The 13,093-nt window shown below is 47.6% G+C and overlaps 1 protein-coding gene across 2 annotated transcripts in view; it reads left to right on the forward strand.

Moving 5' to 3' along the window:
* Positions 1 to 13,093, forward strand: part of LOC147013595 (unconventional myosin-XVI-like) — a 216,530-nt gene that overhangs the window by 169,614 nt on the left and 33,823 nt on the right. The window lies entirely within an intron of this gene.

A 13,093-nucleotide genomic window follows, 5' to 3' on the forward strand; every position in this document is an offset into this window, starting at 1 on the left:
ATTGTGATGGTGCTGAATGTCTTGTTTTGCAACTCTTCAAAAGGAGCAAGGTGAGAAGCAAAAACACCAACCCAGAGTGGGAAGTCATACTCCATGGAGCTCTATATAAAAGCCTGTACACCTTGATGAGCTCCGTGTGGCTCAGAAATGTCACAACCCTTATGGATAATATGCAGACTTCGACTGGTCTTTGTTGCTCGCTTGGTGATACAATCCTCCCGTTTTTTTCTTGTGTTTGACAGTTGTTGGACAGCCAGGTCACAGTACTCTCGGTTGGCAGGTGAATTGCCCTAAATCCTTCATCAAATTTCCGGAGGTGACACTCATTCACACTGTGATGAAAAGTCTGATCTGGGTGACCAGTCACATGCTGGGCTGTGTTTGAAATCCCATTTGTGGAGGTGGTGTGATGTCCTTGCATGAAGAGTACGGATCCTATTGAGCACAGACCACTGTTTCCGGGTCGAAACCCGGAGGCTTTTCTGTCAGATCACTCGCCAGTTATTTGTTCGTAATGTTGTTGTCTGTTCAGAGATTGCACCACTTGTTCTTTGTGTTAAACCTCACATGACTCAAAACACTTACAGAGCTCCAGAAAGGTTTGCACAACTTGAGCCGCATATTTGGTAGATTCTGCAGGTCTTCATAGATTGGAAGCTCCGGGATGGCTTTGATGCAGTCAGACTCAGCATTCTTGCCTTCCGGCACACATCAGGGTTGGGATTTTTGACAGGACTGGGAGCCACTGCGCTGGAGTTGATTTCAGTGTACCGCTGATTATCCATATCAGTGTTTTGTGTGGCTGCTGTCTGTCTAAACAGGAGAACAGTATTCCACTGCAGGGTAAACAAGAGCAAAGCTGGCAGTGCAAAGAGTCTTCTTCTTCTTCCTCTTTCTGCTTGCTCCCGTTAGGGGTCGCCACAGCGGACCAACCGTCTCCATTTCGCTCTACCCTCCACATCTTCCATTGACACTCCAACCACCCGCATGTCCGCCCTCACCGCATCCATGAACCTCTTCTTTGGCCTTCCTCTTCTCCTCCTGCCTGGCGGCTCCATCTTCAACATCCTTCTCCCGATATACTCCGTTTCCCTCCTGTGCACATGTCCGAACCATCTCAATCTCGCCTCTCTCACTTTGTCTAAAAAACCGTCCTACCTGCGCTGTCCCTCGAATATACTCATTCCTTATCCTATCCATCCTCGTCACTCCCAACGAGAATCGCAGCATCTTTAACTTTGCCACCTCCAGCTCCGCTTCCTGTCTTTTTGTTAGCGCCACCGCCTCCAAACCATACAACATAGCTGGTCTCACTACCGTCTTGTATACTTTCCCCTTCACTCTTGCAGCTACCCTTCTGTCACAAATCACTCCTACAACTCTTCTCCACCCACTCCATCCTGCCTGCACTCTCTTCTTCACTTCTCTCCCACACTCTCCGTTACTTTGGACAGTTGATCCCAAGTATTTAAACCCATCCACCTTCCCCACCTCAACTCCTTGCAACTGCACCATACCACCACCCTCCCTCTCATTTACGCACATGTACTCCGTCTTACTCCTACTGACTAACATTCCCCTTCTCTCCAGTGCGTACCTCCACCTCTCAAGGCTCGATTCAGCCTGCTCCCTACTCTCCCTACAGATCATGATGTCATCCGCGAACATCATGGTCCATGGAGACTCCAGTCTGATCTCGTCTGTCAACCTGTCCATCACCATTGCAAACAGGAAAGGGCTCAGAGTCGATCCTTGGAGCAATCCCACTTTAACCTTAAACCGGTCCGTCATTCCTACCGCACACCTCACCGCTGTCACACTGTCCTCATACATATCCTGCACGATCCTCACATACTTCTCCACCACTCCCGACTTCCTCATACAATGCCACAACTCCTCTCTTGGCACCCTATCATAAGCTTTCTCTAAATCCACAAACACACAATGTAACTCTTTCTGGCCTTCCCTATACTTCTCCATCAACATTCTCAAAGCAAACATTGCATCAGTGGTGCTCTTTCCTGGCATAAACCCATATTGCTGCTCACAGATCATCACCTCTCCTCTCAACCGAGCTTCCACTACTCTTTCCCACAACTTCATGGTGTGGCTTAACAACTTTATCCCTCTGTAATTTCCACAGCTCTGCACATCACCCTTATTCTTGAAAATCGGGACCAGTACACTTAATCTCCATTACTCCGGCATCCTCTCACTTTCCAAGACTTTATTAAACAATCTGGTTAACAACCCCACTGCCATCTCTCCTAAGCACTTCCATGCCTACACTGGTATACCATCTGGGCCAACCGCCTTTCCACTTTTCATCTTCTTCATAGCAGTCCTCACTTCATCCTTACTGATCCACCCCACTTCCAGATTCACTATTTCCACCTCTTCCAACCTTCTCTCTCTCTCATTTTCTTCATTCATCAGCTCCTCAAAGTACTCCATCCACCTTCTCAACACACTCTCCTCGCTCGTCAGCACATTCCCATTTGCGTCCTTTATCACCCTAACCTGCAGCACATCCTTCCCAGCTCGGTCCCTCTGTCTTGCCAATCGGTATAAATCCTTTTCCCCTTCTTTTGTATCCAACTTCTCATACAGCTCGTCATATGCCTTTTCCTTGGCCTTTGCCACCTCTCTTTTTGCTTTTCGACGCCACTCCTTATACTCCTGCCTACTTTCTTCATCTCTCTGACTATCCCACTTCTTTTTCGCCAACCCCTTCTTCCTTATACTTTCCTGTACTTCCTCATTCCACCACCAAGTCTCCTTATCTTCCTTCCTCTGTCCAGATGTCACACCAAGTACCTTCCGAGCTATCTCCCTCACAACTTCTGTTGTCGTTGCCCAATCATCCCACCCATCTTTACCACCATCCAACGCCTGTCTCACCTCCTCCCTAAATTTCACACAACAGTCTTCCTCCTTCAGCTTCCACCATCTGGTCCTTGGTTCAGCCCTCACTCTCTTCCTCAACCTCACCTCTAAAGTCATCCTACAGACCACCAATCGATGCTGTCGAGCTACACTCTCCCCTGCCACAACCTTACAGTCACTAATCTCTTTCAGGTTGCATCTCCTACTTAAGATGTAATCCACCTGTGCGCACTTTCCTCCACTCTTGTATGTCACCCTGTGTTCCTCCTTCTTCTTGAAATACGTATTTACCACTGCCATTTCCATTCTTTTTGCAAACTCTACCACCATTTGCCCTTCCACATTTCTCTTGTTGAGACCGTACCTCCCCATCACATCCTCATCCTCTTTATTCCCTTCCCCAACATGTCCATTGAAATCTGCTCCAATCACCACTCTTTCATCCTTGGATACACTCTCCACCACTTCATCTAACTCACTCCAGAAATCTTCTTTATATTCCATCTCACACCCCATATGTGGGGCATATGCACTGATGACATTCATCATCACCACTTCAATTTCCAACTTCACACTCATCACTCGGTCAGACACTCTCCTCACCTCCAATACCCTCTTGACATTATCTTCCTTCAGGATTACCCCGACACCATTTCTCCTCCCATCCACACCATGGTAGAACAGTTTGAAACCACCTCCAATGCTCCTCGCCTTACTCCCCATCCACTTGGTCTCTTGTACACACAGTATGTCCACCTTTCTTCTCTCCATCATATCAGCCAACTCTCGCCCTTTGCCAGTCATCGTCCCAACATTCAGAGTTCCAACTCTCACCTCCACACTTCTACCCTTCCCCCTCTCCCACTGCCTCCGGACTCGCCTTCCCCGTCTCCTTCTCCTCCTTCGCCCAGCAGTAGCACAATTTCCACTGGTACCCTGCTGACCACCGGTACCGGTGGCGGTCGTTGGTAACCCGGGCCTCGACCGATCTGGTATGGAAATTCGTTTTGTTGTCCGCATAATGATTTGGCATAGGTTTTTACGCCGGATGCCCTTCCTGACGCAACCCTGGTCGCCTCTTACGACACACAAGGATATGGTACACCTATTCTAACCGGGGCATACACAGGGCCCAGTACAACTGGTGCTCATTTCGCCGACCTCGGAAGGATGGCAGGCTGAGTCAACCCCCTGGTGTTTTCGACTTGGTTTATATACACATATATATATATATATATATATATATATATATATATATATATATACATATATTATATATATATATACATACATATACATATATATACATATATTATATATATATATACATACATATACATACATATATTAATTCAGTGTCCCAACGGGTCTTGAACTCAGGACCTCTTGGGTCCCAAGCCACTGCCCTAACCACTGCGCCAACACCAGGCTTTGACCAACACCAGGCCTAACCAACACCAACACCAACACCAACACCAGGCCTAACCACTGCGCCAACACCAGGCAACACCTGGCAGTGCAAAGAGTGTGTGCACCTTATCCTCAGCTGGTGCCTGCTAATTTCTAGATGATGTTTACCCTGGTCCTGATCTTTTTAGGTGTTCGCGAAATGTGAGGCTGCAATCAAAGATGACTCCAAGGTATTTGTGGAATGGTTCATTCTTAACTGAATTGCCACAAAATGAGAACTGGGGTTTTCTGTTAGCCAGTTGGTTGCTGAGATGGAAGCAGTCATCATCATCATCATCGGGTCAATCATGATTGGACACGGCAGACAGTCTTCTTTCTCTTCTCACCATTGCTTCAGGGAGGTCATGTCTGTTAATTTTGGTGTCACGTTCCAATGTATCAACATAGGTAGTAGTGGGACATCTTCTTGGGCGGTGACCATGAGAGAGTTCCCAGAAGAATACCATCTTGGCCATCTCCTGGTCGCTTCTACAGCAGTGTCAACTGAACCTGAGATGTTTCTGGAGTCAGGTCAGGTATGGGAGCATGTGCCAGCACAGCGCGTCGCTGCGTCCACTTTCCGCCGGTACTCCAGGGGGCATCCGTCTGGCCATCCCCCAGGCAGATGCCAGGCCCATCCCCATCTCCTTGAGATGATGGTCAACCTGCTGCAACCACGAGGCACATGGTCGGCCCACTGGCCTCCTCCACTCATGAGACTTCCTCGCTGAGAGAATCTGGTGAGCAGGATCAGCGTCAGGAAAACGAGCCACATGTCCATACAGCCGCAACTGGCGCTCACGGACTATGCAGGTAACAAATCTCATCCGAGTCTCTCTCAGCAACCGCTCGTTGGACACAAAATCCGACCAGCGATAGCCAAGGATTCTCCGAAGAGACCTGGTACCAAAGGAATTAAGTCTCCGTCTCAGATCCTTGGTCAGAGTCCAAGTCTCGCATCCATAGAGCAAGACTGGAAGTACCAAGGACCTGAAGACTCGGACTTTCGTCCTCCCGCACAGGTACCGGCAGCGCCACACCGCATGATCCAGTGAATTCATGACTCCCCAGGCCCGACCCAGACGTCTATTGACCTCTGACTCGCAGCCAGCAGAGACATGAATATCACTGCCAAGGTAAGTGAATCTCTCCACGACCTCAACATCCTCACCACAAACAGACAGAGACAGGACAGCAGCATCCAAGATGTCACCGAAAGCCTGGATCTTAGTTTTGACCCAAGAAACCCGTAATCCCAGCGGTCCGACTTCTCATTCAGCACCTCGAGGGCCCCCAAAAGGATATCTAAAGTCTCCGCAAAGATGACTGCATCATCTGCAAAATCAAGGTCCGAGATCTTGAAATTCCCAAACGATGCACCACAGCTTGATCTCTCCGACATCCTCCCTAAAATCCAGTCCATACAAGTGCTGAAAAGTGTGGGGGCCAGTACACACCCCTGATGAACTCCAGTAACAACTGGAAATAAGTCAGAGATGGTACCACCACATCTCACAGCACTCTCAGTGCCAGAGTAGAGTTCAGACATCAGATCGATCAGTTTTGGTGGCACCCCACGAAGACCAAGAATCCTCCATAGGACATCCCGATTCACTGAATCGAACGCTTTACAGAGATCAACATAGGCTGCAAGCAGCCCCTGCCGAAACTCTCGTCTGCGTTCGGTGAGGACACGAAGAGCAAGGATACGGTCAATCGTTGACCTCTTTGGTGTAAAGCCTGACTGCTCTGGACGCTGGTGCTCAAGCAGATGGTGGCGAACCCTATCAAGAATTATCCGAGCAAAGACCTTGCCCGGCACTGAGAGCAGCGTCACCCCTCGGTAGTTGTTGCAATCTTGGCGTTCACCCTTCCCTTTCCAGAGAGGGACAACAAGGCCCCTCTTCCAGTCAGTTGGGATGATGTCTGTGTTCCAGGTAGAGCACAAAACTGCATGCAACGACATGAGTGCAGCATTTCCACCAGCCTTGAGAAGTTCAGCATGGATGCAACAGATCCCTGGAGCTTTGCCCCGTTTCAACTGGTTCACCGCAGCCCGTGTTTCCACAAGTGAAGGTGGACCACAGTTGATTGGAGGGTCAGCAACAGGGATTGTAACACCATTGACGTCCAACTTGACAGCTGGGGGATCATCCTGGTACAACCGCTCAAAAGTAACCGGCCCAGCGGGCCGTCACTTCAGACTCCTCTGTCAAGAGCCTACCACTCTCTGCTCTAACTGCAGTGCTCCGAGGGATGGGCTTGGATGAACACAATGTGCGAATTCCCCTGTAAGCGGGACGAGAATCACCTGTCCACAGGTGATGCTCTACCCCCTCACAGATTCCTCGCACATAGGCCTCCTTGTCCACCCTCAGTGCACGTACAGTTTTATGCCTCAGCTCCCTGAACAGTTCAGCTCTGCCATTCAGCCTGGCCCTGCGACTCTGGTCAATGGTATCCAGTGTCCCTTGAGAGACAAAATTCTTCTTTGCCCTGCGGTGAGTTCCAAGACATCCACTGGCAACATCAAGGACGGTGGTCTTGAAGGCACTCCACAACTCTTCAGGACCCCCCAAAGCACCCAGACCCCCCAAGTGTCCACTCAGCCTGTTTGCAAACTCCTCAACTACTCTCTCATCCCTGAGCTTGGCAACATCCAGCCTAGGCTGGGATGGGATGGTACCATTCTTCAGGATTTAAGGTGCAGCTTTAGACTTGCTACAACAAGCCTGTGGTCAGTATTGAGGAACTGAGCACTCCGGTAGACCCTGCAGTTCTGGATCATCCTCCAACGACCGTCAATGAGGACATGGTCAATCTCCTTTGCCACACCGCCAGCGTTGGAATACCAAGTCCAGCGATGAGCTTGTGGGCGCTGAAACCATGAACCAGCCACCCTAAGTCCATGACTTCTTGCAAAGTCAAGGAACTTAGTGCTATTCTGGTTCATAGTTCTTGACCCATGGGGACCAACACACACCTCATAACCATCCCTATCAGTTCCAGTCGATGCATTGAAATCCCCCAAGACTAGAAGTGCATCTCGTCTGGGGCACTGATCAACCACAGACTCGAGTGTGGCGTAGAATGTGTCCTTCACGGTGAGATCACTCGCCTCAGTCGGAGCATAAATAGAGACCAGGGAAAGACACCTAAGGAGTGGCGAATCCTTAATCTCATAATACGCTTGTTGACCGGTGTTACCTCAATTATCATTGGGGTCAGCTTATTGGACACAGCTACAGCAACTCCTTGGGTATGGTAACTATCAGAGCGCCCAGACCAATAGTAGGTGTAACCACCTACCATTATCTCGCCGCAATCCGGTCTCCGAACCTCAGAGAGAGCTGCAATCCCGATGTCCAAACGCTTGAGCTCAGATGATAACAGAGACAGGTGATCATCCTCTCTTAGGGATAGGACATTCCAGGCACCCACCCGAAGGGACCACCTCAGGTTAACCCAAGGAGACCGCCGTCTGGTGGACGACACCTCAGCACCACTCCGACACACTCTCCCGCAATCCGACCCAGGGATGTTATCCCGTGGTTTCTGGAGTGGTGACTGATATTCCAGGGATACTTCCATACAGCTCTTCCTTAGTCCAGTGTGGTCTCCATGAAACATTGCATGATGCCCTCAGGAGTCTGTATATACCGTTGAGCCATTTGGGCAGTTTGTTGGTCATCATCCAAGTTTCTGCTCCGTACAGGAGCACACTCTCGACTGTGGCACGAAAGAAGTGTTCCTTCAGTTCTCTGCATAGCATAGGTCACTCCTCCAAACAACATTCATCTTTGCCCACGCTGCCCAGGCTTTCACAATCCAGACCTCCATGTCCTTCACAGTGTTGTCAACATATGACCCCGGATATTCGAAATCTGAGACACACTTCAATTTGTTCCCACTGAGAGAGATGAGGTCACCAATGTTCCCAAACAACATGAACTCAGTCTTTCTTCATTGATGATGAGACTGACTTCTGCAGTTGCACATTCAACCCTGCAAAGTAGTTGCGCTTCAGCTCGGATGTTGGAGAGAAGGCTGATATCGTCGGCGAAATCATTGTCTGTGATGGTGGTAGCCAGGTAACGACTGCTGCGCCTCTCATTTAGAGTTAATCCTCTCTGCTCACACCCCTTGATTGCTGATCGTAGAGCAAAGTCGAGAGTGATGATGAAGAGGTATGGGGCGAGGGTGTTCCCCTTGGAGGACTACAGCCAGTATCTGGAAGAAGACTGTTTCGCCGTTGGGTGAGCACATGTAAGCTGTTGTAACCCAATACATAATACCTATGGTGTTCACGGGAATGCCATCTCTTCTTCTTCTTTCGGCTGCTCCCGTTAGGGGTCGGCACAGCGCATCATCCGTATGATCAGCATAGTGATTTGGCACATGTTTTACGCGGGATGCCCTTCCTAACGCAACCCTGGTCGCCTCTTACGACACAGGGATATGGTACACCTATTTTAACCGGGGTATACACCAGCCCAGTATACTGGTACTCATTTCGCCGACCTCGGAAGGATGACAGGCTGAGTCAACCCCCTGGTGTATTAATTCAGTGGCCCAACGGGGCTTGAACTCAGGACCTTTTGGATCCCAAGCCGCTGCCCTAACCACTGCGCCAACACCAGGCTCACGTTCACGGAAATGCCATATGAATCAGGATCTCAAGCATTTTTCTTGTGGTGTACAGGATGAAATGCCTCACGAAAATCGATGAAAGTCAGTATCGCAGGTACTTTCTTCACTTTTATCCCTTCAACGATCCTCTGAAGTGTAAGGATTTGTTCTGCTGTTGATCGGTTTAAGTGAAACCCGTTTTGATTGTTGCGCAGTGTTGGCTCTATGTGCGGTCTTATCACCTGTATTAGGAGCAATATGTAGATCTTCACCAAGATACAAGTTAGACTGATAATTTTTTGCAACACCGAGAACCCCTTTCCTTGGGAACGGCACGATTTCACTCTTTGACCACTGAGTTGGTTTATCCCCAGTCAGGGCTTTGTTTCTGATTTCGAGTAGCCACTCGCCGAGTGCGCCATTTAGCCAAACCTCTGGTGGAATTCCGACAATACCCGATGCTTTGTTGGTTAGCCATTGGTTTTATTACTATTCTTAGTTCTTTCATTGTGACGTTTCCTGCATCAATTTGCAGTTTGTCATTCACAACAGTCAGAGTAGGAGCTATGATGATAGTTGGGGGCTGTCCCAGAAGGTTTGCGAAGTCGTCCTTCCATTTTAGAATCCTTTTCGCAGGATTGCAAGGTCTAAGTTTCCCCTGATTGCTGTTTTTCCTTCCTGTGATTTTGTTTCCCGTACACCATGCCAGTCGTGACTGATGCTGAACTGCTGTGGATGTAATTCCGATTGTTTTGGCCCTGATATCCCTTGCTTGGCACTCATAATATGTGCATTTTAGTTATTGTTTTGCGTTATCGTATTGAATAATATCAGGTTCAGTTCCATTGGCAGACTTTGTAACGTACTCAGATTTCATTGCCGCACACTTTTCGATTACATTTTCGTCTTTCCACGCACGCTCGACGTTTGCGATTGATCTGTTTTTTGGTTTCTCAGCTGCAAAATTGTGTGCGGCGCCGATATTGTTGTACATAGCATCGGCCAATTGGGAGCTCGCGGCTGCTTGCGGAGCTTCAAATTGGGTTTTCACTTCCACTGTGTGTGCATGAAGGATTGAATCTTTTTTTCAGCTTGCTCCAGTCGTACTGTGGTGGGTTTTTTTTGTACTTTTGACGTTTGCTCTCAGATTGATCATACTTTAGCGGTTACTATCCGATGATGTGAACTTACCGAGTGGAAGCTGCCGTACGATTCGCAGTTCATGGCACTCTTTTTCCACTTTTTGTTGATAAGAATGTAATCCATCTGTGCTCCATGCTGGGTGGTGAAAGTGAAAGTCCAGAGTTTACCTTTCAGTTTATGGAACATATTGCTCATTGGGGTAAGTTCACATTTTGCCGTAAGATCTACGAGGTATCTACCGTTCCTATTAGTGATGCTATAGTATGAGATCTTACACTCAGCTGGACCGAGTTTTGCATTCATATCCCCTCCGACTATGATTTTGCGACATCGTTTATGAGTTCCGTTAGCTAATCATAGAATGCTGGTGCATCTTCCTCCGATGATGCGTTGGTCGGACTATAGCATGATGTTATTGTTGCTTCAGGATTGCCATTGAAGGTTGCAACCATCATACGGCTATTGATAAACTCAATGCTGATAAGTAGGCCAACACCCCTAACTGAAGCGTTCAGGGGTTTTCGGTGGCTGAGCTGGTAACTAGAGTCCACCCTTTTCCTACTCCTTGATCATATCCATTGAGCTTAAATGTCCATGCGTTGAATGTTGCTACTAAAATTTGATGTTTACATTTTAGAAGATTCTACTGGTGATGGTGTTGTTGTGGTGGTGGTTGACTAGCAGCGAACTTTTCGATCCCAACCTGGTCGCTAACTGGGGGACGCGACCCCTTTTTTATCTGCACGACAACCCATGCAATGTGGTTGAGAGAGATGGTTTTACATTGTCATAGTGTCTTTCGGTTGCTAATTTTACTCGTGTGGTCGCACAATCTTCATGAGTACTCAGTATTACTTATATATCAAAATTGGTGATCTTCATCATTTAAATGCCAGGTAACAAGTCTTTCTGCTTTGCCATTTCAACTCGTGAGGAATTTTTTTTTTGTCATTGAGGTTTACTCTTCAAGATTTTAACTATATTTCATCTGTCCCCTACCGTCAGACCTGCCTGGTTTGGTTAGACCTGTCCAGTATAGCTCATTAGGTCAACGGGGAACACAAGCTGCTCCACGATCATCAACGTGATAGTCAGTTGGAGCGGTAATGTGGAGATCGGTAACTGTCCTCTTCGTTGCGTTTGAGCACCAGTAGATGAAGTATTGCTCCATTACCTCTCAGTCCTGGCATAGGGTACTGCCGAGATCTTCAAGGTTGATTGCTTGGATCGCAAGGACAAGATAATTTGCGGAGGCAAACCTTCTCAAGGTGGGACAAGGCATGTCGCTCACATACTGTATATGTTGAAGAGGATTGGAGCTAAGACAGACCCTTGGGGAAGACCATCATTCTTGCCGAAGACCACGGTCTTCATGGAGCTTGTTTGTTCTCTGAGTGAAACCCTATATCTTCAATTGCTAAGCATAGAAGAAAAGACACACATCATGGCTTAGAACTGGAAAAGTGTGGCAGCTTTCAACAGAAGACCATGTCACGATACTGTATCACATGTGGATGAACGGTCAATTGGTGCAATACCTGTTTTGAGTGTGTGTTGGTAGTCAGCCTCAATATTGGTGATAAGTGCAAATAGTTGATCAACATAACTCCTACCAGGTCTGAAACCAGCTTATTCGTTGGGAAGGTTGGGCTCTACCAGTGGAGAGAGAGCTTGGCCAAAAGGACACGCGCAAACAACTTGTATGTCAGGCATAGCAGATATATGGGTTGATAGCTAGACCGGTCCAGCAGCAGGTTTCCCTGGCTTAAGGATGGCAATGACGTTAGCCTCTCTCCAGGTTAATAGTATGATTCCAGTTGCATGGATGTTTGTGAAAAGAGAAGCCAACCAATTATGTCCATGAGGTCCTAAGTTCTTCAATAATTCAGGATAGATGCCATCAATTCCTGCTGCTTTTCTTGTGGCTTTGGTGGAGGAAAAGCCAGTGTCAATGTCCGCCCTCATGTAGGGGGAAGAAAGCAAGGATGTAGGACGAGATGATGAAACGGCCTTCACGGCGAGCCTCCTTAATTGAGGAAACTTTAGAGTTGGGGAGCAGCCTCGAAGCAACAACATTAGCCGATACTTTGGGAGGTTGATGTTGAGCAGGTGAAGCATCTCCAAGATGACTTGAATGAGTGAAATCAACTTGTTGAACAAGCTCCTCAACAGTCTCCCACCATCTTTGTCATCTGGCCATGCATATGCAGAGATTCCAAAAGCTCAGATGCAACATCTGGATCTCCATAAGCTTCAAACTATTGGAGGAATTGGTCGGTTTCTGGCAACCAACAAGGTGTGTAGCATTTACAAAAACCACGTGGGATGTTGTTTTGGCTGCATCTATCAGGATCTTGCAGAAGGTGCTATAGCTCTTTAGGACAGAGATGAGGCTGATGATCTGCTCCTCATCTTCTGTTGTGAAAGTCTCCCAGTTGGCTTTCTGAAAATTCCAGCGAGCCTTAGGTTTGGATGTAATCAAGGGAACCTCCATTACAATGTGGATTTATGCTGGTCGGTGTTGGCTGTGTGGAAAGTGTGGAAGGATCTTACGAGATGTGTGAAGAGGGTGTCCACTACCATCCCTGGAGACAAAACAGAGGTCAGGATTGTAGATGCAAAATACCCCATAAGATTTGACTTTTTCAATCTGCCGGTGACTTTTTGACGTCACGATGTCACCAGATGACTTTTTCAAAAAATACTTTGGCTTTCAATCTGCAAGGTAGTTTATCTTTTTATCTTTAGCTCGCTTGTTGAACAATAAAAGTTTTTAAAGCTGAAACTCACATTCAACAGACTTTACGCATCACCATTTAAAGTATACCTTCGGAATGTCTTGGATCACGCTCTTTATCATATTGTTGGGGGAAAAAGGATTGCTTCATAAGCACACAAAAACACAGTGGATTGTTTAGCCAAAGCATATACAAGTTGGTTTGTATGTATCAGCTTGCATCATGTTATAATATCCTTGTTTATTAAT

Source organism: Eptatretus burgeri, chromosome 14 (genome assembly GCF_056783735.1).
Source record: "Eptatretus burgeri isolate ZD-2024b chromosome 14, Ebu_testis_v1, whole genome shotgun sequence".
Classification (NCBI taxonomy): domain Eukaryota; kingdom Metazoa; phylum Chordata; class Myxini; order Myxiniformes; family Myxinidae; genus Eptatretus; species Eptatretus burgeri.